Below are 24,833 nucleotides of genomic sequence, written 5' to 3' on the forward strand. Positions count from 1 at the left end.
TCAGTCAGGTTTCAAGACTAGTCATTCAACTGAGACTGCTCTTCTCTGTATCACGGAGGCGCTCCGCACTGCTAAAGCTAACTCTCTCTCCTCTGCTCCCATCCTTCTAGACCTATCGGCTGCCTTCGACACTGTGAACCATCAGATCCTCCTCTCCACCCTCTCCGAGTTGGGCATCTCCGATGCGGCCCACGCTTGGATTGCGTCCTACCTGACAGGTCGCTCCTACCAGGTGGCGTGGCGAGAATCTGTCTCCTCGCCACGCGCTCTCACCACTTTTGTCCCCCAGGGCTCTGTTCTAGGCCCTCTCCTATTCTCGCTATACACCAAGTCACTTGGCTCTGTCATAACCTCACATGGTCTCTCCTATCATTGCTATGCAGACGACACACAATTAATCTTCTCCTTTCCCCCTTCTGATGACCAGGTGGCGAATCGCATCTCTGCATGTCTGGCAGACATATCAGTGTGGATGACGGATCACCACCTCAAGCTGAACCTCGGCAAGACGGAGGTGCTCTTCCTCCCGGGGAAGGACTGCCCGTTCCATGATCTCGCCATCACGGTTGACAACTCCATTGTTTCCTCCTCCCAGAGCGCTAAGAACCTTGGCGTGATCCTGGACAACACCCTGTCGTTCTCAACTAACATCAAGGCGGTGGCCCGTTCCTGTAGGTTCATGCTCTACAACATCCGCAGAGTACGCCCCTGCCTCACACAGGAAGCGGCGCAGGTCCTAATCCAGGCACTTGTCATCTCCCGTCTGGATTACTGCAACTCGCTGTTGGCTGGGCTCCCTGCCTGTGCCATTAAACCCCTACAACTCATCCAGAACGCCGCAGCCCGTCTGGTGTTCAACCTTCCCAAGTTCTCTCACGTCACCCCGCTCCTCCGCTCTCTCCACTGGCTTCCAGTTGAAGCTCGCATCCGCTACAAGACCATGGTGCTTGCCTACGGAGCTGTGAGGGGAACGGCACCGCAGTACCTCCAGGCTCTGATCAGGCCCTACACCCAAACAAGGGCACTGCGTTCATCCACCTCTGGCCTGCTCGCCTCCCTACCACTGAGGAAGTACAGTTCCCGCTCAGCCCAGTCAACTGTTCGCTGCTCTGGCCCCCCAATGGTGGAACAAACTCCCTCACGACGCCAGGACAGCGGAGTCAATCACCACCTTCCGGAGACACCTGAAACCCCACCTCTTCAAGGAATACCTAGGATAGGATAAAGCAATCCTTCTCACCCCCCCCCCCCCCCTTAAATGATTTAGATGCACTATTGTAAAGTGGCTGTTCCACTGATGTCAGAAGGTGAATTCACCAATTTGTAAGTCGCTCTGGATAAGAGCGTCTGCTAAATGACTTAAATGTAAATGTTGAGAGATTCCATTAGTTTGCCATTGTGCTGGTCATTCAGGTTTGACTGGGTAACGCTTACAGAAAGTTAACACAGGTTCTGTAACACTGTTAGCAATTAAGTCATTATTTTAGCCTACAAAATAAACATCCTTAATGCTTTGGTAATGGTACAGTATGGTCATGTTGACAACTCACTTGTATTGGCTGAATTCATTCCATGCATGTCTGGTATCTGTAGTTTTCCCACCAGAATTGTTAAGATGCTCAGAAAAAATACAAAATTAATCTGCAATAGAATGGCAACAAATGATTACCATAGGGAGTAAAAGTAATATTTACATAATCAGTTATAAAAAAACAAATTGTAAGTCTCCACCATTGAATCCATCGTATGTGACAAACGGTGACGATGCTTGCTTACAAGCCCTTTCCAACAATGCAGTAAAAAAAAATACAAGAATGAAGCTAAAGTGCATTCGGAAAGTATTCAGACTTTTTCCACATTTTATTTGTTACAGCCTTACTCAAATAGATTACATTTATTTCTCCCCCCCCCTCATTAATCTACACCCCATAATGACAAAGCAAAAACAGGTTTTTAGAAAGTGTATTAAAAAAAAATATACATTTACATAGTTATTCAGACCCTTTACTCAGTACTGTGTTGAAGCACCTTTTGGCACAAAGTACAGCCACAAGTCTTCTAGGGTATGACAGTACAAGCTTGGCACATCTATACTTGGGGAGTTTCTCCCATTCTTCTCTGCAGATACTCCTGCGTTGTCTTGGCTGTGTGCTTAGGGTCGTTGGCGAAGGTTCACCTTCCAACAGGACAATGTCTGAAGTCCTGAGTAGGTTGTCATCAAGGATCTCTCTGTGCTTTGCTTCGTTCCTGACTAGTCTCGTAGTCGCTGCCGCTGAAAAACATCCCCACAACATGATGCTGCCACCACCATGCTTCACTGTAGAGATGTTGCCAGGTTTCCTTCAGACGTGACGATTGGCATTCAGGCCAAGGAGGACAATCTTGGTTTCATCAGAATCTTGTTTCTCATGGTTTGAGTCCTTTTAGGTGCCTTTTGGCAAACTCCAAGCGGGTTGTCATGTGCTTTTTACTTATGGCCACTATACCATAAAGGCCTGATTGGTGGAGTGTTGCAGAGATGGTTGTCCTTCTGGAAGATTCCTCCATCTCCACAGAGGAACTGTGGAGCTCTGTCAGTGACAATCAGGTTCTTGGTCACCTCCCTGACCAAGGCCCTTCTTCCACAATTGCTCAGTTTGGCCGGGAAGCCAGCTCTAGGAAGAGTCTTGGTTGTTCCAAACATCTTCAATTTAAGAATGATGGAGGCCACTGTTCTTGGGGACCTTCAATGCTGCAGACATGTTTTGGTACCCTTCCCCAGATCTGTGGCTCGACACAATCCTGTCTCGACACATTACCGACAATTCCTTCGACCTCATGGCTTGGTTTTTGCTCTGACGTGCACTGTCAATTTTGGGACCTTGTATAGACAGGTGTGTGCCTTTCCAAATAATGTCCAATCAATTGAATTTACCACAGGTGGACTCCAAGTTTTAAAAACATCTCAAGAATGATCAACGGGACTCAGTTTTACTTTGAATGATTTTGAAAAATTCCTGTTTTCGCTTTGTCATTATGGAGTATTTTGTGTAGATTTTAATACATTTTTTTTTCTCATCAATCTATTTTAGAATACGGCTGTAACATAATGTGGAAAAAGTCAAGGTGTCTGAATTTCCGAATGCACTGCAACAGGGAGTACCAGATCAATGTGCAGGGGTATGAGGTACAGTATTTGAGGTAGATATATATATATATACACACGAAGGCTGGATTAGGCATCAGGATAGATCATAATAGAAGTCAAATAAAGCATTAGAGTAGCAGCATATGAGTGTGTGTTGTCAGTGTGTGTGGTTTGTCTTGTGTACCAAACATTAAGAACACCTGCCCTTTCCATGACATAGCTTTCACCTGGTCAGTCTATGACATCCAGACAACTTGACACAACTGTGGGAATCATTGGAGTCAACGTGGGCCAGCATCTCTGTGGAACGCTTTTGATACCTTTGTAGTCCATGCCCCAACAAATTGAGGCTGTTCTGAGTGCAAAAAAGAGGGTGCAACTCAATATTAGGGAAGTGTTCCTAATGTTTTGTGCACTTGGTATGTGTATATACAGTCAAACGTTTGGACACCTACTCATTCAAGGGTTGTTTTTTTTTTACCTTTTTCTACATTGTAGAATAATAGTGAAGACATCAAAACTATGAAATAACACATGGAATCATTATTGGGCTGCAATCTGAGGTGACGTTAACTCTGCTGAACTTGTCCTCTGCAGCAGAGGTAACTCTCGGTCTTCCTTTCCTGTGGCGGTCCTCATGAGAACCAGTTTCATCATAGAGCTTGATGGTTTTCGTGACTGCACTTGAAGAAACTTTCAAAGTTCTTAATGTTCCGCATTGACTGACCTTCATGTCTTAAAGTAATGATGGAATGTCGCTTGCCTTTGTTTATTTGAGCTGTTCTTTCCATAACATGGACTTGGTCTTTTACCAAATAGGGCTATCTTCTGTATACCACCCCTACCTTGTCACAACACAACTGATTGGTTCAAACACGTTAAGAAGTAATTTGTGGAATTTCTTTAACTTTTAACAAGGCACACCTCTTAATTGAAATGCATTCCAGGTGACTACCTCATGAAGCTGGTTGAGAGAATGCCAAGAGTGTGCAAAGCTGTCATCAAGGCAAAGGGTGGCTACTTTGAAGAATCTCACATTTTGATTTGTCTAACACTTTTTTGGTTAGTCCATTGACATTAGTGACAGGCTTATTTACTGGTTTCAAGCACGCGACAGGGATGATTGGATTTGGTCACTATAATAGTTTTGATATTTACATTATATTACATTTATCTGTGCTATGTCTATTTTTTGTTGTTGGCTCGCGGTCCCTATATGCACAAAAACAAAAAATGTATTTTCACACATTATAGCCATCAGACAAGCTATATCAAAAACAAAAATGGATAACCTCTAAGGTTTGGTTTTTCAATAAAAAGCTCTATAAAAACTTCATCAAACAAGAGCTTGAAGTGATTAGCAGCCAGGAAAAGGTTGCTGTTGGGTACACTCAAACGGCAGGGTCACTGCAGAGACCAAAAATAGAGGATGGGCGAGAGTGGCTGAGTCTGTCTCTGACGTCGGGGGTATGGCAAGGGCCAGTCACGCTAACGTAAGAAATAGTGGTCTGACGTCTAGTCGGCTGCTAAGAAGAAGGTGTTGTCCATGATAGCATTGTTGCGACTTTGTCACTATATTTAGCGAGTATTCAGATCCCTCTAGCGACACATTTTCAAAAAATTGACTAGCGACTTTTCTGGTGTTATTGGAGACTGACGTGAAAGCACGTGTCGTTCTTACTCTTCTCAATGAGCAGCGGGTGCTGCCTAAGTGGACCATAAGGTTAAAAACCAAACCAAATTAAGAAAACTAGCACCTCACCATACAAACACATAAAAATCATATTTCAACCAAGAAGGTGCGACACGAAAGTCAGAAATAACGATATAACTCATGCTTTACCTTTGAAGATATTCTTCTGTTGGCACTCCAATTTGTCCCGGAAACATCACAAATAGTCCTTTTGTTCGATACACTCCTTTTTTTATATTCCTAAAATGTCAATTTTTTGGGCATTTGATTCAGAAAAACACCGGTTCCAACTCGCCCAACATGACTACAAATTATCTAATAAGTTACCTGTAAACTTGGTCCAAACATTTCAAACAACTTTCCTAAAACGTAAATAATCAATAAAATTTCAGACGGAATATACGGTCTTCAATAGCGGATAAAATCAAAGTGGAGCGAGCTCCAGGTCGCATGCCCCAAACAAAAGGATCCACTTGGCTTGACACTCATTCTGAATAGCCGTACTTCTTCATTTCTCAAAGGAAAAACTTCAACCAATTTCTAAAGACTGTTGACATCTAGTGGATGCCATAGGAACTGCAACCAGGTGCCTCATAAATCAAGTTACCCATAGAAACCACAGTGAACTCAACAAAACAAAATTTCTGGATGGTTTGTCCTCTGGGTTTTGCCTGCCAAATAAGTTATGTTATACTCACAGACATTATTTGAACAGTTTTAGAAACTTTAGAGTGTTCTCTATCCAAATGGGACATGCATATCCTAGCTTCTGGGCCTGAGTAGTAGGCAGTTTACTTTGGGCACGCTTTTCATCCGGACGTGAAAATACTGCCCCCTATCCCAAAGAGGTTATTAAGAAGGTTTTGTGAATCTGGCCCCTGAATGGCAGGGAGCTCGGTCCCAGTATTATACTGAGCCTTCCACACCACCCGCTGTAGCGCTTTGCGGTCGAGAGCATTGCATTTTCCATACCAAGCGGTCATGCACCCAGTCAAAATGCTCTCTGGTGCAGCTGTATAACTGTTTTGCCAATTCGAGGGCCCATGCCAAATCTTATTCTCTCCCCTCTCTTCTGCAGTCCACGCTCAGCTCCTTGGTCTTACTGACATTGTGGGAGAGGCTGTTGTCCTGGCACCACACTGCCAAGTCTATTACCTCCTCCTTGTAGGCTGTCTCATCACCATCGGTGTTCAGGCCTACCACCGTTGTCGTCAGCAAACTTGGTGTTTGGAATTGTGGGTGAACAGGGAGTACAGGAGGGGACTAAGCCTCTGTGTTGAGGGTCAGCGTGGCGGAGGTGTTGTTGCCTACCCTCACCATCTGGGGCCGGCCTGTCAGAAGTCCAGGATCAAGTTGCAGAGGTTCAGTCCTAGGGTCCCGAGCTTGGAGGGGAATATAGTGTTGAATGCTGAGCTGTTGTTTATGAACAGCAATCTCACATAGTTATTTCCTCTCTTGTCCAGGTGAGAAAGGACAGTGTGAAATGCAATTGAGATGGCATCATCTGTGGATCTGTAGGGGCAGTACGCTAATTGGAGTAGCTCCAGGGTGTCTGGGATGATGGTGTTGATGTGTGACATGACCAGCCTTCCAACGCACTTCATAATTACAGATGTGATGTGCTACAGGGTGATAGTCATTTAGACAGTTTACCTTGGAGTTCCTGGGAACAGGTACAATGGTGGTCAGCTTGAAACATGTTAGGGTTACAATCCAGGACAAGGTGAGGTTGAAAATGTCAGTGAAGACACTTGCCAGCTGGTCTGCGCATGCTCTGAGAACGTGCCCTGGTATTCCATCTCGAACAATGCATAGGCCTAATCATTAGTTATCACCAGCGATTGATGCACTTACAATTATGAAGAGTATGACTGGTAATCGGAGAATCCACCAAACCCAGTCATGTACCCTTGTCTCCCAGCAGCTTGAGGAGAAAGGGAAACATGCATGTATGTGAACTATGATGATGCAATTATCATAGACTATTTTAAACAGATGACATCCCATTCATCTGCATCTCACCCTTCATCCTCGTAGAAGTATTTTGCCAAGCCCCAGGATACAATGCCAATCATTGGCAAACCTATGTAGGAAAACAAAACAAAAACAGTTTAGTTAAATACAACCCTCTCATTTCAGTTAATAGTTCACTATCAAGTCTGTCTTTTAACAGATCAAAATGACATGACATTGCTAGATGACAATGACATGGTGTCAGTAGTGTTGTTGTAATGTAGAGAGGACAGGTGTCCGTACCCCAGCCCAGGATGATGTACCACCAAAGGTGTTTCTTCTTGGAGAAGGAGACGCTGACCAGGGTGTGGAGGTAGTGTCCCTCCACCAGCAGCCAGCTGTAGTTAGCCATGATGCAGTAGTTGAGAACATCACCACTAACTTACACACCACCTACAGGATATGATGAGAAAAGATATATACACTACATGACCAAAAGAATGTGGACAACTGCAAGTCAAACATCTCATTCCAAAATCATAGGTATTCATGTGGAGTTGGTCCCACCAATTGCTGCAAAAACAGCCTCCACTCTTCTGGGAAGGCCTTCCACTAGATGTTGGAACATTGCTGCAGGGACTTGCTTTCATTCAGCCACAAGAGCATTAGTGAGGTGGGGCACTGATGTTGGGAGATTAGGCCAGGCTCACAGTCAGCATTCCAATTCATCCCAAAGGTGTTTGATGGGGTTGAGGTCAGAGATCTGTGCAGGCCAGTCAAGTTCTTCCACACCGATCTCGACAAACCATTTCTGTATGGACCTTGCTTGTGCATGAGGGCATTGTCATGCTGAAACAAGAAAGGGTCTTTCCCAAACTTTCCACAAAGTTGGAAGTACAGAACTGTCTAGAATGTCATTGTATGATTGTAGCATTAAGATTTCCCTTCACTGGAACTAAGGGGCCTAGCCCGAACCATGAAAAACAGCCCCAGACCACTATTCGTCCTCTACCAAACTTTACAGTTGGCACTATGCATTGTGGCAGGTAGCGTTCTCCTGGCATCCGCCAAACCCAGATTAATCCTTCGGACTGCCAGATTGTAAAGCGTGTTTAATCACCCCAGGGAACGCATTTCCACTGCTCCAGAGTCTAATGGCGGTGGTCTTTACACCACTCCAGTCAACGCTTGGCATTGCGCATGGCAATTGCACATGGCAAACCCATTTTATGAAGCTCCCGACAAACAGTTATTGTGCTGATGCTGCTTCCAGAGGCAGTATGGAACTAAGTAGTGAGTGTTGCAACCGAGGACAGACAATTTTTACAGTTGACCGGGGCAGTTCTAGCAGGGTGGAAATTTGACGAACTGACTTGTTGGAAAGGTGGTATCCTATGATGGACAGTGCCTCGTTGAAAGTCACAGAGCTCTTCAGTAAAGCTATTCTACTGTCAATGTTTGTCTATGGAGATTCCATGGCTGTGTGCTCAATTTTATACACCTATAAGCAATGGGTGTGGCTGAAATAGCCGAATCCACTCATTTGAAGGGTATTCACATACTTTTGTGTGTGTATAGGAGCGGTATTTTTGTATGTTCATATCATGTTGAAAGATGAATAATTTATCAAAACAAGGATTAACAAGAGTTACAAAAGTAAGTTATTCCACTTTCACACACTAAATTACTAATTTCTCTATCAATGTGTTCATCCATTCACACATGCATTGACAGTCACTACAAAGGACAGTAGATACGTACTGGGTAGTTATCACAGTGGTAGAAGTCTTCATCGGTGAAGAGCACAGAGTCTTTGATGAAGATGAAGGTAGCACGCAGGGTGAAGAAAACGAAGAGTTGGATGTGGATGTAGTTTCTGGTGCAGTGCAGTTTCCTAGACAACAGGAAAAGTGTAAAAGCAGTTTGAAATGTCCTCTTTGACCAACATGCTTTTGTAATATGTTTAATCCCCCACTGAGACCCAATATTAAGATACGCATGTTGGTTACAGTGCAGTTTACTGGGTACCCAAATGGATTATCACATTTTCATCATAACAGTTCTTAGACTTGATTCTCTGTTTCTCACCTAAAGAGACAGAGGATGGTGATGGCAATGGTGAGAGAGAGTAGAGAGAGCACGTAGCCTGCAGTGTACATGGTCTTCACGTAGGGGAAGTACATGTGGGAGTTATGTGACTGGGAGAAAAAGAGACCTGGGGTAAGAATTATTTTACATAAATTGTCCGTATTGTTAAGTCAATGCTCAACACTGATATGGCTTTCCCTTATTTTAAAGTACTTGTCCTGCATCAAAAAAACAAACATTGATGTAGCACATACTAAAAGTACACATGTACCCACCTCTCCAAGTAAGTGGAAGGTTTCGTTGAAACATGCATGCTCGTAAGGAGGGAATGGGTCCGTCCAGCCCGTGTCTGTGCAGTTCCGGTCCACTTTACCTGGAAAATCATACAGCCTCATCAATACTTACTATACTGTTCAAATAAACTAATTATGGCCGTGAAAATAGTCAGCATCAGAGTAAAAAACATTTGTGTTACGTAAGGTTGTCATAAAATCACTTCTTGATGCCTCTGTTTCCACAAGCAGACCTTTAATGAACTCTATACCACTCCTCTGTCCTTTTAGTCTATCGCCTGTATGAGCATCCATCAACAATTTATGTTAGAAGGACAAACATTTTTGTATTGAATGGAAACAAATTATCTTGTTGATGGATCATTAACTAACACACATAACAGCCAGGGGTGGGAGTCTAACACATCATAACAGCCAGGGGTGGGATGGGGGTCTAACACATCATAACAGCCAGGGGTGGGATGGGGGTCTAACACATAACATGCAGGGGTGGAATGGGGGTCTAACACATAACAGCCAGGGGTGGGATGGGGGTCTAACACAACATAACAGCCAGGGGTGGGATGGGGGTCTAACACAACATAACAGCCAGGGGTGGGATGGGGGTCTAACACAACATAACAGCCAGGGGTGGGGGTCTAACACAACATACCCACCCCTGGCTGTTGTCTAACATAACATAGCAGCCAGGGGTGGGTGTCTAACACAACATAACAGCCAGGGGTGGGTGTCTAACACAACATAACAGACAGGGGTGGGGTGGGGGGTCTAACACAACATAACAGCCAGGGGTAGGGTGGGGGTCTAATACATAACAGCCAGGGGTGGGGTTCAAACACATCATAACAGCCAGGGGTGGGGTGGGTGTCTAACACATCATAACAGCCAGGGGTGGGATGGGGTCTAACACATAACAGCCAGGGGTGGGTGTCTAACACAACATAGCAGCCAGGGGTGGGTGTCTAACACAACATAACAGCCAGGGGTGGGTGTCTAACACAACATAACAGCCAGGGGTGGGGTCTAACACAACATAACAGACAGGGGTGGGGGTCTAACACATCATAACAGCCAGGGGTGGGTGTCTAACACAACATAACAGACAGGGGTGGGTGTCTAACACATCATAACAGCCAGGGGTGGGTGTCTAACACAACATAACAGCCAGGGGTGGGTGTCTAACACAACATAACAGCCAGGGGTGGGTGTCTAACACAACATAACAGCCAGGGGTGGGTGTCTAACACAACATAACAGACAGGGGTGGGTGTCTAACACATCATAACAGCCAGGGGTGGGGTCTAACACAACATAACAGCCAGGGGTGGGGTCTAACACATCATAACAGCCAGGGGTGGGTGTCTAACACAACATAACAGCCAGGGGTGGGGTGGGGGTCTAACACATAACATGCAGGGGTGGGATGGGGGTCTAACACATAACAGCCAGGGGTGGGATGGGGTCTAACACAACATAACAGCCAGGGATGGGATGGGGGTCTAACACAACATAACAGCCAGGGGTGGGATGGGGGTCTAACACAACATAACAGCCAGGGGTGGGTGTCTAACACAACATAACAGCCAGGGGTGGGTGTCTAACACAACATAACAGCCAGGGGTGGGTGTCTAACACAACATAACAGACAGGGGTGGGTGTCTAACACATCATAACAGCCAGGGGTGGGGTCTAACACAACATAACAGCCAGGGGTGGGGTCTAACACATCATAACAGCCAGGGGTGGGTGTCTAACACAACATAACAGCCAGGGGTGGGGTGGGGGTCTAACACATAACATGCAGGGGTGGGATGGGGGTCTAACACATAACAGCCAGGGGTGGGATGGGGGTCTAACACAACATAACAGCCAGGGATGGGATGGGGGTCTAACACAACATAACAGCCAGGGGTGGGATGGGGGTCTAACACAACATAACAGCCAGGGGTGGGGGTCTAACACATAACAGCCAGGAGTGGGGGTCTAACACATCATAACAGCCAGGGGTGGGGTGGGGGTCTAACACAACATAACAGCCAGGGGTGGGGTGGGGGTCTAACACATAACAGACAGGGGTGGGGTGGGGGTCTAACACAACATAACAGCCAGGGGTGGGGTCTAACACATAACAGCCAGGGGTAGGGTGGGCGTCTAATACATAACAGCCAGGGGTGGGGTTCAAACACATCATAACAGCCAGGGGTGGGGTGGGTGTCTAACACATCATAACAGCCAGAGGGTGGGGTGGGGGTCTAACACAACATAACAGCCAGGGGTGGGGTCTAACACATAACAGCCAGGGGTGGGGGTCTAACACATCATAACAGCCAGGGGTGGGGTGGGTGTCTAACACATCATAACAGCCAGGGGTGGGGTGGGTGTCTAACACATAACAGCCAAGGGTAGGGTGGGGGTCTAACACATAACAGCCAGGGGTGGGGTTCAAACACATCATAACAGCCAGGGGTGGGGTGGGTGTCTAACACATCATAACAGCCAGGGGTGGGGTGGGTGTCTAACACATAACAGCCAAGGGTGGGATGGGGGTCTAACACATAACAGCCAGGGGTGGGTGTCTAACACAACATAACAGCCAGGGGTGGGTGTCTAACACAACATAACAGACAGGGGTGGGTGTCTAACACATCATAACAGCCAGGGGTGGGGTGGGGGTCTAACACAACATAACAGCCAGGGGTGGGTGTCTAACACAACATAACAGACAGGGGTGGGGTCTAACACATCATAACAGCCAGGGGTGGGGTGGGGGTCTAACACAACATAACAGCCAGGGGTGGGGGTCTAACACATAACAGCCAGGGGTGGGGGTCTAACACATAACAGCCAGATGTGGGGTGGGGGTCTAACACATAACAGCCAGGGTGGGGTGGGGGTCTAACACAACATAACAGCCAGGGGTGGGGGTCTAACACATAACAGCCAGGGGTGGGGGTCTAACACATCATAACAGCCAGGGGTGGGGTGGTGGTCTAACACAACATAACAGCCAGGGGTGGGGGTCTAACACATAACAGCCAGGGGTGGGGGTCTAACACATCATAACAGCCAGGGGTGGGGTGGGGGTCTAACACATAACAGCCAGGGGTGGGATGGGGGTCTAACACATAACAGCCAGGGGTGGGTGTCTAACACAACATAACAGCCAGGGGTGGGTGTCTAACACAACATAACAGCCAGGGGTGGGTGTCTAACACAACATAACAGCCAGGGGTGGGGTCTAACACAACATAACAGCCAGGGGTGGGGTCTAACACAACATAACAGCCAGGGGTGGGGTGGGGGTCTAACACATCATAACAGCCAGGGGTGGGGTCTAACACAACATAACAGCCAGGGGTGGGGTCTAACACAACATAACAGCCAGGGGTGGGGTCTAACACCTCATAACAGCCAGGGGTGGGGTGGGGGTCTAACACAACATAACAGCCAGGGGTGGGGGTCTAACACATCATAACAGCCAGGGGTGGGGTGGGGGTCTAACACATCATAACAGCCAGGGGTGGGGTGGGGGACTAACACAACAAAACAGCCAGGGGTGGGGTGGGGGACTAACACATCATAACAGCCAGGGGTGGGGGTCTAACACCTAACAGCCAGGGGTAGGGTGGGGGTCTAACACAACATAACAGCCAGGGGTGGGGGTCTAACACCTAACAGCCAGGGGTGGGGTGGGGGTCTAACACATAACAGCCAGGGGTGGGGTGGGGGTCTAACACAACATAACAGCCAGGGGTGGGGGTCTAACACATAACAGCCAGGGGTGGGGTCTAACACATCATAACAGCCAGGGGTGGGATGGGGGTCTAACACATAACAGCCATGGGTGGGTGTCTAACACAACATAACAGCCAGGGGTGGGTGTCTAACACAACATAACAGCCAGGGGTGGGTGTCTAACACAACATAACAGCCAGGGGTGGGTGTCTAACACAACATAACAGCCAGGGGTGGGGTCTAACACATCATAACAGCCAGGGGTGGGGTGGGGGTCTCTCACCTTCTGATTTGAAGAAATCGGGACAGTTGTGTGATGCAGTTTCCCCTATAAAAGCAGGAGACCAGCAATTCAAGTGGTCCCACATACCCTTGCAGTCTGAATAAGAAAAACAAATCAGGTACAGTCTTCTTTTTTCTCTCTCTCAAATTCTAATCATCAAAGTGTGTCGAATGTTGTTGTATTTGTGGGGGGGTGGGCTATACATGTGTTTGGTGGTTTGTTGTCATGCATTATAAGGCAAACAGTACAACGGCAGTCCTTGTTTGATCGTTGTGAATAATTTACATTTTAGTCATTTAGCAGACGCTCATATCCAGAGTGATTTACAGGAGCAATTGGGGTTAAGTGCCTTGCTCAAGGACACGTTGACAGATTTTTCACCTCGTCGGTTCGGGGATTCGAACCAGTGACTTTTCAGTTACTTGCTCAACACTCTTAGGCTACCTGCCGACCATAGTACAGTAATAACAAGAGGAGCAAGACAAACATCTCTGATAATGAGCTGTTCTCACCATCATGACAGTAAGTGCCACTGACACTGCCTGCAACGGAAAAATGCGGTCTCTCCTTCACTGCAGCCGAGGTGAGTAAAACATTTAAACGTGTTAACCCTCGCAAGGCTGCAGGCCCAGACGGCATCCCCAGCCGCGCCCTCAGAGCATGCGCAGACCAGCTGGCTGGTGTGTTTACGGACATATTCAATCAATCCCTATACCAGTCTGCTGTTCCCACATGCTTCAAGAGGGCCACCATCGTTCCTGTTCCCAAGAAAGCTAAGGTAACTGAGCTAAACGACTACCGCCCCAACATAGCACTCACTTCCGTCATCATGAAGTGCTTTGAGAGACTAGTCAAGGACCATATCACCTCCACCCTACCTGACTCCCTAGACCCACTCCAATTTGCTTACCGCTCAAATAGGTCCACAGACGATGCAATCTCAACCACACTGCACACTGCCCTAACCCATCTGGACAAGAGGAATACCTACGTGAGAATGCTGTTCATCGACTACAGCTCGGCATTCAACACCATAATACCCTCCAAGCTCGTCATCAAGCTCGAGACCCTGGGTCTCGACCCCGCCCTGTGCAACTGGGTACTGGACTTCCTGACGGGCCGCCCCCAGGTGGTGAGGGTAGGTAACAACATCTCCTCCCCGCTGATCCTCAACACTGGGGCCCCACAAGGGTGCGTTCTGAGCCCTCTCCTGTACTCCCTGTTCACCCACGACTGCGTGGCCACGCACGCCTCCAACTCAATCATCAAGTTTGCGGACGACACAACAGTGGTAGGCTTGATTACCAACAACGACGAGACGGCCTACAGGGAGGAGGTGAGGGCCCTCGGAGTGTGGTGTCAGGAAAATAACCTCACACTCAACGTCAACAAAACTAAGGAGATGATTGTGGACTTCAGGAAACCGCAGAGGGAACACCCCCTATCCACATCGATGGAACAGTAGTGGAGAGAGTAGCAAGTTTTAAGTTCCTCGGCATACACATCACAGACAAACTGAATTGGTCCACTCACACAGACAGCATCGTGAAGAAGGCGCAGCAGCGCCTCTTCAACCTCAGGAGGCTGAAGAAATTCGGCTTGTCACCAAAAGCACTCACAAACTTCTACAGAGGCACAATCGAGAGCATCCTGGCGGGCTGTATCACCGCCTGGTACGGCAACTGCTCCGCCCTCAACCGTAAGGCTCTCCAGAGGGTAGTGAGGTCTGCACAACGCATCATCGGGGGCAAACTACCTGCCCTCCAGGACACCTACACCACCCGATGTTACAGGAAGGCCATAAAGATCATCAAGGACATCTACCACCCGAGCCACTGCCTGTTCACCCCGCTATCATCCAGAAGGCGAGGTCAGTACAGGTGCATCAAAGCTGGGACCGAGAGACTGAAAAACAGCTTCTATCTCAAGGCCATCAGACTGTTAAACAGCCACCACTAACATTGAGTGGCTGCTGCCTACACACTGACACTGACTCAACTCCAGCCACTTTAATAATGGGAATTGATGGGAAATGTTGTAAATATATCACTAGCCACTTTAAACAATGCTACCTTATATAATGTTACTTACCCTACATTATTCATCTCATATGCATACGTATATACTGTACTCTATATCATCGACTGCATCCTTATGTAATACATGTATCACTAGCCACTTTAACTATGCCACTTTGTTTACATACTCATCTCACATGTATATACTGTACTCGATACCATCTACTGTATCTTGCCTATGCTGCTCTGTATCATCACTCATTCATATATCTGTATGTACATATTCTTTATCCCCTTACACTGTGTATAAGACAGTAGATTAGGAATTGTTAGTTAGATTACTTGTTGGTTATTACTGCATTGTCGGAACTAGAAGCACAAGCATTTCGCTACACTCGCATTAACATCTGCTAACCATGTGTATGTGACAAATAAAATTTGATTTGATTTGATTTAGTAACGTTGAACTCAAATGGGGCAAGTAACCACAATGATAATCCGGTATGTTGAGATGTAACCTACTCTACTGCCACTAGAGGGAAATCTAGTCCACTGTCAAACTGGCCTGGTTCCCAGTGATGTGTGGTGCTGTTTCAGATTTTGATACCTGTGGGACTGGAAATGATTATACTCTTATGTGGTATGCATATCATATAATGCCATTAAAAAAAACAAATTCTAAGAACATTGACTATTATGGAATAGAGAAGGAACATGTTGCCCTATATTTGTTTAGCTTAGGAAAACATGACAAACCATGCTGGGTATGAATTTCTAAGGGGGAAAAAATACAAACGGTCTCATCTCACCTGGTTGGGGAGTTTTGGACACATTATGCAGTCGCAACTCATGAAGACACCTCTCCTCCTCTCTAATAAGAATGATGTAAAAAAATTGTCACTGGAATTAAGTGGAATTATGTTTTTTTTATGTTTGCAAGTTAATAACAAGTTGAAATGTCTTGAGTCAATAAGTATTGTTATGGCAAGCCTAAATAAGTTCAGGAGTAAACATATGTTAACAAGTTGCATGTTGTTTATTTTTTATTTTTTTTATGACTACCTCATCTCTGTACCCCACACATACAGATAATTGTAAGGTCCCTCAGTCGAGCAGTCGATTTCAAACACAGATTCAACCAGAAAACCATGGAGGTTTTCCAATGCCTCGCAAAGAAGGGCACCTATTGGTAGATGGGTAAAAATGTTAAAAAGCAGATATTGAATATCCCTTTGAACATGGTGAAGTTTTTAATTACACTTTGGATTGTGTATCAATACACCCAGTGACTACAAAGATACAGGCGTTCTTCCTAACTCAGTTGCTGGAGTGGAAGGAAACCACTCAGGGATTTCGCCATGGGGCCAATGATGACTTTAAAACAGTTAGAGTTTAATAGCTGTGGTAGGAGGAAACTGAGGATGGATCAACATTGTAGTTACTCCACAATACTAACTTAATTGACAGAGTGAAAAAAGGGAAGCCTGTTGTACAGAACAAAAATATTCCCAAATATGCATCCTGTTTGCAACAAGGCACTAAAGTAATACAGCAAAGAATTTTGCAAAACAATGTACTTTTTGTCCTGAATACAAGGTGTTATGTTTGGGGGAAATTCAACACAACACATATGGAGAGGACCACTCTCCATATTTTCAAGCATAGTGGTGGCTGCATCATGTTATGAGTATGCTTGTAATTGTTGGAATGGGCACAGGTAAAATCCTTGAGGAAAACATGGTTATGTCTGCTTTCCACCAGACACTGGGAGATGAATTCACATTTCAGCAGGACAATGACCTAAAACATAAGGCCACATCTACACTGGAGTGTTCCTGAATTGCCGAGTTACAGTTTTGATTTAAATCTGCTTTAAAATCTATGGCAAGACAACCTATTTGACAGAGCTTGAAGAATTCTGAAAAGAACAATGGGAAAATGTTTCACAATCCTGCTGTGGAAAACTCTTAGAGAGACTTACCCAGAAAAGACCAACAGCTGTAGACTCTGCCAAATGTGAAAATAATACACACTGAGTATAACAAACATTAGGAACACCTTCCTAATATATATATATAATATAACTATATATATATATAATATAACTATATATATAATATAACTATATATATATATATAATATAACTATATATATATATATATATAGTTATATTATATATATATAGTTATATATATATATTATAACTATAGTTATATTATTATATATATTATATTATATATATATAGTTATATTATATATATATATATATATAGTTATATTATATATATAGTTATATAGTTAAATATATATATATATATATATATATTTTTTTTTTACAAAATGTTAGACCCCCCCTCACGCTTATAGTTATAGTAGTAGTTATAGTTATATTATATATATATATATATATAGTTATATTATATATATATATACATATATAGTTATATTATATATATAGTTATATTATATATATATATATAGTTATATTATATATATATATATATATATATATATATATATATAGTTATATTATATATATATAGTTATATAGTTAAATATATATATATTTGTTGTTTTTTTTACAAAATGTTAGACCCCCCCTCACGCTTTTATATTAAAGTATTATGTAGATCATTGACAAAAATAAATAAATATGTATCCCACTTTGTAACAACAAAATGTGGAAAAGGTCAAGGGGTGTGAATCATTTCTGAGTGTATAACACATAAAAAATATTCCTTAGTTTGTAATTTTCTCAAAATCTAAAGCAATAACCTTCAACCTAGATTCTCTTTCCATGACATAGTAGACTGACCAAGTGAAAGCTATGATCCATTATTGATGTCACTTTTTAAATCCACTTTAAATCAGTATATAAAGGTAAGGAAACGGGTTAAAGAAGGATTGTGAAGCCTTGAGACATGGATTGTGTGTGTCAATTCAAATGTGAATGGACAAGACAAAATATTTAAGTGCCTTTGACCAGGGTATGGTAGTAGGTGCCAGGTGCACCAGTTTGAGTGTGTCAAGAACTGCAGCACTGCTGGGGGTTTCCACGCGCAACAGTTTCCCGTGTGTATTGTAATGACCTGACTAGATCATAAATGAGCAATTGTCCAGACAGAGGCTTGAGTTTGCGAATTGACGTTTTATTAAACCAACTTTACACAGGCTACTGTTTGGGCCGTAGCACACGCCAAAAAGATAACAGATAACCCACAAGCCAATCGTGACCTTCTCTTGGGAAGCCCAGACGTAAGAGAGACAGAACAAAAAGCTGAACCTGGTCTTAACTTCCAATGCTCCACCCCCCCTCCACACCACTCCGCCAACCATCAGGATGCCCGGCATCAGAACATTCCAGGCATTCCCGTGATTGGCAGATAGCAGGTTGATTGACATGTCGGACCCCGCGAACACCGGGTACTGGTCAGTACAACACAACCACCTCCTAGCCTAACACATAACACACAGCTGTCTGTGCGGGTCGCTACACAGCCCCCCCACCACAAAGTCCCTCGTCCCCGAGGGAACAAACAAAGTCTCTGAAGCGACCCGGAGGTCTCCTTTGCCTGCGTGTCCGTGATGGTCGCAGAGTGCCCCTCTGGGAATCAGGGGATGAAGGCATGGGGGACAAGGAAGCGGGAACGGGTAATACAGTCCGTGGCTCTGGGGAACCACGCGGTGACACAGGGGGAGACAGGGGAGTGGGCTGTCTGGAGCCTTGTCTGCGGCACCTGAGGGTGGGTGCCTGGAGAATGTCATTGCCAGAGCGGGGAATTGTGGGGGTTCCTGGGGTTTGGGGAAAAGAGGCCCCTCTGTATGGGGCTAACCTGTCCCGGTGCAGTGCCACCTTTCTCCCCCTGGGAGGAAGCTGCACCCGGTACACAACCTCCCCTACCCTCTCCAGGACACTGCAGGGTCCCACCCAGTGACTGTCCAACTTGGGGCATCTGCCTTTTTTCCTTAGGGGGCTGTAGACCCAGACCAGCTCCCCAGCCACAAAGTGCCTTCCCCGGGTGTGCACGTCATAGTTCCTTTTCTGCCTCACACCTGCATTCACCAGCTGCTCCCTGGCGAAGGTGTGGGCTGTCTCCAGGCGGTCCTGGAGTCTCCGGGCATACTCCGGCCCCGGAGGAACATGAGGGCTATCCAGGGGCCGACCAAACGCCATCTCCGCAGGGGTGCGGATCTCTCCCCCAGCATGAGGAGGGCAGGCGTGCAGGAGGTGGAGTCTTGGACAGCGGAGCGGCATGCCATGAGGACCATAGGCAGGTGCTTGTCCCAGTCCCGCTGGTGTTTGGAAGAGACGATGGCCAGCTGCTGTCCAAGCGTTTTGTTGAAGCGCTCCACAAGGCCATCACTTTGAGGATGGAGAGGAGTAGTGCGGGTCTTGTGCATACCCAGCCTCTCACACATGGTGGCGAACACACGGGACTCAAAGTTTCTGCCTTGGTCGCTGTGGATGGACTCTGCAGCTCCAAACCTGCTGAACATCCCCACTGTCAGGGCGTCGACGATGGTCTCTGCCTCCTGGTCAGGCAGAGCATAGGCCTCGGGCCATTTTGTGAAATATTCCATGGCCGTGAGCACCCAGCGGTTTCCACTGTCTGTGGTGGGGAACGGCCCAACTACATCCACTCCCACCCTCTCCATGGGAGCCCCCACTGGGAACTGTTGGAGCTGAGCATGAGAGCGGCCTGGGGGGCCCTTTCTCGCTGTGCAGTTGTCACAGCGGCGACAAAAGTCCTCCACATCCCTCTTGTGCTGCCCCCAGTAGAAGCCCTGACGGAGACGGCGCAGTGTTTTTGTGACCCCAAAGTGTCCAGTCCCCACCCCCCCATGAGTACTCTGGAGCACAGCATCCCGCAATGCTTTTGGGACCACCACCTGCCACCTCTCCTCTCCCGTAGCTGACTCCTTCCATGCCCGCTGTAGCACGCCATCAGCCAGCCGCAGTCTCTCAAACTTCGACCACAACCCTTTGGTCGCGAGTGAGAGCGCTGTCACCTCTTCCCATTGTGGCCTCACCTGCGCCTCTACCCACTGTAGCACTGGCTGTAGGTCTGTGTCCCGTCCCTGCTGCTGCCGCCATTCAGCCACGTCGACAGTCTGCAGCTCGCAGCAGACCGGCCCGCTCGCCCGACACACTGTGGCACAGACACCCTCCTCTGCCCGCAGCTCTCTCTCCCGTCCCTCTCTCCGTTCACAGTGGCGGCAGCCGTCTGCAGTACAGGGCCGACGGGACATGGCGTCGGCGTTGGAGTGGCGTGCCCCTGCCCTGTGCACCACCATGAAGTCATACGGCTGAAGCTCCTCCAACCAGCGTGCCACCTGCCCCTCTGGCTCTCTGAAAGACATGAGCCACTGGAGAGCAGAGTGGTCAGTCCTTACAGTAAAGGGCAGACCACCCAGGTAGTACTTGAAGTGTTTGACGGAAGCCACAACAGCCAAGAGCTCCCGCCGGGTGACACAGTAGCGGCGCTCATGTTTGTCAAATGTTTTGCTGAAGTACGCCACCACTCTCTCCCCTCTGGCCCCACCTGGGCCAGCACCCCACCCATGCCCACATTGCTCGCGTCTGTGTCCAGGATAAAGGGCAAGGTGAGGTCAGGGGGCGAGCACGGGGGCCTCGATCAGTGCACGTTTGAGGGTGTTGAACGCCTCCTCACACTCCACTGTCCAAGTGAAAGCCTTGTCCTTCGGCAGCAGGCGGTTCAGTGGAGCAGCAACGCTTGAGAAGCCCCGTACAAACCTCCTGTAGTACGAGGCCAGGCCCAGGAAGCTCTTCAGCTGACGCTGGTCGGTGGGGGTGGGCCAGTCTCTGACAGCCCCTACCTTGTCCTCCATGGTGCTGATCCCCTCCTTCCCCACTCGGTGGCCCAAGAAGGACACCTCTCTCCTCATGAAGTGGCACTTCTCGGGGTGGAGCTTCAGACCTGCGGCAGCCACCCTCTCCAGCACACGCCGTAGCGCCCCCAGGGCTGACTGGAAGGAGCTGCCATGGGCCAGGATGTCATCGAGGTATACCAGACACTGCTGTCGGGGATGCCATCCAGCACCCTGTCCATCAAACGCTCAAAAGTAGCTGGAGCGTTGCACAGGCCAAAGCACAGGACCTTGAACTGCCAGTGTCCTCTGTTAGTGGAGAACGCAGTTTTGGCTCTGGCCTCTGAGGAGAGGGGCACCTGCCAGTAGCCACTGCGGAGGTCTAGTGAGGAGAACCAGGAGGACCCCTAACCAGGTCCAGCGACTCATCGATACGTGGTATGGGGTACGAGTCCTTCCTGGTTACCTCATTCAGCCGCCTGTAGTCCGCACAGAACCTCAGCTTGCCCCCTTCTTCGGAACCATGACGACTGGCGCCGCCCAGGGGCTGTCTGAGGGCTCAATGAAGTCTGCCCGCTGCATCTCCAACACAGCCTTGTCTGCCGCCTCCTGGCGTGCCAGCGGGATACGGCGGGGACGCATCTTGATGGGTCGAGCATCACCTGTGTCGATCTCATGCTGCACCAGATGAGTCTGACCCACCTCTTCCTCACTCAACGCAAAGCTGTCTCTGAATTCAAACAGCAACTGCCACAACCGTTCCTGCTGCTCGGGGTCAAGACCAACACAGTTCCTCCCCCATATCTCCCTCACTGCAGACAGTGTCCTCTCCTCTCCCATCTGGGGTAGCTGGGCTGGGGGGTTGCGGCCCGGGCTCACAGAGGGCTGTGTCATGGAGGTAGCTGGTGGAATGTAACACACCGCCGTAGGTGACAGGGGGACTGGGGAAAAGTCACACACAGCTGTGGGGGAGGGGGCGCAGCCATGAGTCTCTGCTGCTTTAACTGTTGGAGTAAAGGGTTTGTTGGGTTGAGTGAATGTGACATTAGGGGGAGCCATGGTGACTTCCGTCCCTCCCTGGAAGCTCAGTGTGCCCCTATTTAGGTCTAACTGGCAGCCTGTGCTCCTAAGAAAGTCCAACCCCAGGATACAAGGTTCCTGCACAGCCGCCACCCACACAGGATGACGCACAGTCCTGCCCCCTACTGTCAGAGTCATTATTCCCTTCCCTTTCATGGGTGCCAGCTCACCTGTGACTGTGCGGAGCTGCACAGTTGTAGGCTCACACTGAGTCCAACCTGGCACAATATCTGGCCTCACCAGGGTTACTGTGGACCCAGTGTCCACCAGGGCGGAGCAGGGCACCCCCTCCACAGTGACAGGGACATGACAAAAGTCCCCAACACAGGTCCGGCCCACCACAACAACAGGCTCCATCCGCTTGCCCTCGTCTGCTTCTGGGGGAAGTGGAGCCTTGCTTCCCGTCTGTGCCGGTGGGCTCCTCCTGAAGATGATGGTGGGTGGGATAGAAAGCCAGGGGTCCGCACTACCCGGTCTATGCGGACCCCGAGCCGTTTCCCTGAGCTCTGGGGGACATGGGGCAATCTCGGCGCAGATGGCCTGGCTGGCCACAACCCCAGCAGACCCTGGGACCAGGGCTTGTGTTTCGTGCCGCCTGTGGCGACACAGCCCGAATGAGTTTTGTCATTTCGGCCACCCAAGCAGGCTTTTCCGGCTCCGGGCTGCTCTGCCCCCAGCTTGCACAGAGGGTGTGTCTCCCTGCACCCCCACCAAAGCCCCAGCCCACACCAGCTCCCTCTCCAAAGCCATCTCCAAGGCTGTCTGCAATGACTCAGGATGAGCCAGCTGGGTCTGTATGCGCAGCTCCGTAGGAGAGAGCGCCTGTATGAACTGGTCCCGTGCTAGCTCGCTCTGCACGCAGGGGGCATGTGAGCATATGCCCGCCGAGAGAGGCTCTCAATGTCATTAGCTAGCACCCGTAGAGGCTCTCCAGGCTGTCTGCGTCTATTACTCAGTTCGGAGCGCAGTAGCCCGGGCTGTACACACTGTCCATAGCGCCTCCTCAGTGCTCCCACTAAAGCACCATAATCATGCCTGTCCTCGGGGCTAATCAATATCAAACAGGCCAGAGCTTCATCCGTGAGGCATAAAGCCAACTGCAGTGCCCTTTCTTCATCCGACCACCCCCTAAAATGAGCTAACAGTTCAAACTGAGCATGAAAAGCTTCCCAATCCGCCTTACCGGAATACTTCGGGGTCTTAACAGATACGGACGCAGCCGGGAACTGGGCGCCGCCATGTTTGTTTACATCCTGAGCCCCAGATTCCTCGTCATGCCGCGTCGACGTCGCCACTTCGGTCCGCCCACCAGAATCCGCGCGAAATACAGACGACGAAGCACTCATGCCCGCTTCAGCCGCCATCGCTCTAACGTCCTCCCTCAAGCGGCCTCTGCGCTCTGACGCCCTGGCGATCTCCTCAGACAGAACCCCCGACGTCCATTCACACGCACCTCCTTGGCCATAATCGTCCCCTACCTCCACCTTCACTTTCGGATTCCCTCGACGCATTTTCAATCCCCGTTCTCACCTACGGTAGCTAGCCACATAAGTCAGCTAGCTAGCTGGCTAACTTGTATTAACGTTTTTACTTCTGACACCAATGTAATGACCTGACTAGATCATAAATGAGCAATTGTCCAGACAGAGGCTTGAGTTTGCGAATTGACGTTTTATTAAACCAACTTTACACAGGCTACTGTTTGGGCCGTAGCACACGCCAAAAAGATCAGATAAAAGATAACAGATAACCCACAAGCCAATCGTGACCTTCTCTTGGGAAGCCCAGACGTAAGAGAGAGAACAAAAAGCTGAACCTGGTCTTAACTAACAATGCTCCACCCCCCCTCCACGCCACTCCGCCAACCACCAGGATGCCCGGCATCAGAACATTCCAGGCATTCCCGTGATTGGCAGATAGCAGGTTGATTGACATGTCGGACCCAGCGAACACCGGGTACTGGTCAGTACAACACAACCACCTCCTAGCCTAACACATAACACACAGCTGTCTGTGCGGGTCGCTACAGTATTAAGAATGGTCCAGACCAGACATCCAGGTATCTTGGCACAACTGTGGGAAGCATTGGATTCAACATGGGTCAGCATCCCTGTGGAACGCTTTCGACACCTTGTAGAGTCCATGTCCTGACGAACTGAGGCTGTTCTGAGGGCAAAAGGGGGTGCAACTCAGTATTAGGAAGGTGTTCCTAATGTTTCGTACACTCAGTGTATAAGTATGTACCTCTTCCAAACATGCCCAGCTGTTTCAAACACATGCCTGTATTCTTACCTTTATGTACATGCCCAGTAGGATTCCAATAATTCCAATATGCATTTTGTCAGTCACAAGCATTATTTACCAGTAAACTGTAACCTAATTATAGACTTGAATGAACTGTAAGCTGACTTTCGGTACTAAAAGTCTGAAATAATCGTCCAATTCAAAGCAGCAAGCCATCAATCAGCATCCACTGGCTTTGTCCAAACCAACTGCATATTTTGTTTGCGCAGTTCTTACAACTGACCTTTTTATAATAGACTAGTAACAAAGATAATAGTATATAAAGATAAGCAGAAACTGCTTCTCCAATAGAAATCCCCGATAACGCTTGTAGGCGAAGTCATGGCGAAGTTGGCTCGCTAAACTCATGCGCAGAAATACCATTGGGTCTAATGGTCGTCTAACGCTGAACTGCGCATGTGCATGCCGTCATATCAAAGGCGCTTGTTT

At 47.9% G+C, this 24,833-nt stretch overlaps 1 pseudogene; it reads right to left on the reverse strand.

Moving 5' to 3' along the window:
* The window catches only part of LOC135542584 (vasoactive intestinal polypeptide receptor-like), a 27,500-nt pseudogene extending 2,917 nt beyond the window's left edge, over positions 1-24,583 (reverse strand).
* Positions 24,584-24,833: the final 250 nt, after the last annotated feature.

This window comes from Oncorhynchus masou, chromosome 6 (genome assembly GCF_036934945.1).
Source record: "Oncorhynchus masou masou isolate Uvic2021 chromosome 6, UVic_Omas_1.1, whole genome shotgun sequence".
Taxonomy (NCBI): Eukaryota; Metazoa; Chordata; class Actinopteri; order Salmoniformes; family Salmonidae; genus Oncorhynchus; species Oncorhynchus masou.